Source organism: Callospermophilus lateralis, chromosome 14 (genome assembly GCF_048772815.1).
Source record: "Callospermophilus lateralis isolate mCalLat2 chromosome 14, mCalLat2.hap1, whole genome shotgun sequence".
NCBI classification, from domain to species: Eukaryota; Metazoa; Chordata; class Mammalia; order Rodentia; family Sciuridae; genus Callospermophilus; species Callospermophilus lateralis.
This window is the reverse complement of record NC_135318.1, coordinates 78,944,280-78,947,030: the sequence shown is the minus strand read 5'-3', so window position 1 is coordinate 78,947,030 and position 2,751 is coordinate 78,944,280.

Genomic DNA, 2,751 nt, shown 5'->3' with positions numbered 1-2,751 from the left:
CAGAAACAGAGCCCTGTTACCCTAGTTACAGAACAATGCCCCATTAGGTAGTTCCCTGTTCTTAAAGGTTTCTATAGTAAAAGGAAAAAGAACATTTTGCCCTGGTCATGAACCTTCTACTTGGCATGGTTGTTTTACAGGATGAAGTCATAAAACAAAATGGAGTCACATTTGCTTCTACTATCATGCATACTAAAAAATGTCCATTAATCTTTTTAGAAACTTCAACTCATTTGGAGAATAGTATTCCCCCAAATCAGAATACTAATTATGTATTATGGTGATCTTAAGACACTTATAGGTAAGATATAAGAACAGGAAAATAAACCCCAAATTTCTCTATCTTGAATTAGTACTTTCAAATTTTACCCTACAGGGGCTGGTAACAGCGGCATATACCTTTAATCCCAGCAACTGAAGAGGCTAATGCAGGAACATCCCAAGTTTAAAGCCAGCCTCAGCAACTTAGTGAGGCCCCAAGCAACTTAGTGAGACCCTGTCTCAAAAATTAAAAAAACAAAAAGACCTAGGAATGTGGCTCAGTCTTTAAGCATCCCTGGATTCAATCCCTGGTAATAATAATAATTTTTTTAACCTTATGGAATAAGAGTAGTCCTAAGGGCTCTGCAATTTTGGAGAACAACACAGCTTTCCAACATAGGGACTTTAAATACCCCAGAAATTAGGAGCCACCAGTGCGTATTTTGTAAAAAGAAGGGCCATTGGAAGAAATATTCCTAATGGTTGCCCAGGAGGCCATGTGGACAGCTGGACACTGGCCCATCCTGGCTCCTGGTATGTTGGTAGAAAACAACTAAAATACTGAGGAAGCCAAGAAGTTCCTCACGAAGACCCCTCTGAGGGGGTCTCGACTCATATCGAAAAATTTAGAAAACTATTTTTGCCCATTATTAAATACCTATTTAGCCTTGGACAACCATCAGGGAACTATAACCAGAAACAAGTACCCAATAATGGGGGGAAAAGAAAAAGAGCCATACTAACAGAGCATCTAAACTCCCACATAATTATATATCATTTCACTTTGGCTACTTTTTATTTGACTCTAAAATTTATCATAGTAATTATACATTGGGGATCAAAGGATAGAGAGTACATGGCACAGGCTGACACTGAGTCCTGATGAAGTATCCAGATTACACCTGTCCCTTTTTTAGGTCTTACAGGAACAGGAGCACATGTCATTAAAGAGAAGAAAACAAAGGTCTTGTTTAGATGAGCCACTGGAGTATACATAAGTCATGTTCAAAAGCTAATCACAGGGCTGGGGATGTGGCTCAAGCGGTAGGGCGCTCGCCGGGCATGCTTGCACCCGGGTTCGATCCTCAGCACCACATACAAACAAAGATGTTGTGTCCGTTGAAAACTAAAAAATAAATATTAAAAATCTCTCTCTCTCTCTCTCTCTCTCTCTCTCTCTTAAAAAACAAAACAAACAAACAAACAAATAAACAAAAAACACAGCTGGGAATGGTGGTACATGCCTGTAATCCCAGCAGCTCAAGAGGCTAAGGCAGGAAGATCTCAAGTTTACAGCCAGCCCCAGCAATTTAATGAGGCCCTAAGCAAATCAGTGAGATCTATCTCTAAATAAAATACAAAAATGGGCTGGGGATGTGGCTCAGTAGTTAAGAAACCCTGAGTTCAATCCTCGATACCAAAAAACAAAATAAAACAAAAAACTAAACACAAAATAAAACATTACCTTACATTTTTTCTTTGTGTTAGCCCTTTGGGTCAATTGAACAGCAGGGAGTTTGGGGATATACTTCCCAAACTACATATGCTTCATTGGTGATTTCATATAGGTCACACTGATGTAGGACAGATGAGGCCTGAGTCCCAAGGAATTTGCAAGATGCAGGTTGATTAGCTTTAGCGGTCCAGAGGAACTAAGGCTGGAAAATCTCTGATCCAGGGTTGACAAATCCTTTGAGATTCAGTGGGTAATTACATGACAGTGGGTGGTTACATAGCAGTAAGTCTTTGTCCCATATTTTCAGGACAGACAGGTTTCATAGGTTTTTCCAAGGAAAACATTATTTGTTTGTATAGCAAGCTCTCTTGAGACAGGGTCTGTTACAACAAACCTGGCATTTACAAGAAAGATAAAGCTTTTGGGGTTACATTAGCACTTTGATAATCATCTGGATAATATTCAGGATATATTGGTTTATGTCATTACAATCAATTTCACCTGTTTTAATTTTTTAATGTGAATATTAGGAAATTTTAAGTGACCCTTGTGCTTCACATAGGATTTTCATTGGCCATTGCTGCCTTACGGGATTGCTTCCCAGGCCAAGCTGCAGACTCACACGACGAGAGAGCAGGAAAGTTAAATGAAATTGCACAGTAATTGTCATTATATTATTTCCACTCGTGAATATTATGCAGACATATAAGGTGAAGTCACCTTGTATGCCAGGTTCATCGCACATGTCCTCTGGCAGTGCTAGATCACTCTTCTAAGAGGAAACTTTGCCTTTGATTAGCTGTAGCCTTAGGCCCTCTTGTCCAATTCGCAGATCTGCGGAGGAAAAGTAAAAGCTGTCACCAGGAACCTGTCATTCTGGCCTCACTGATTCCTAGGGCTCTCTGGGCTCAGCCTGCGGGGCGGGTCTGCAGCACTGTGCAGTGGAGAGCACTCGGGGAGAACCGTCCAATCCCGGCACAGCCGGGGCAGCTTCCGCGTCTGGCCGGGCCCTTTCCTTCTGAGCCGCCCTTCTC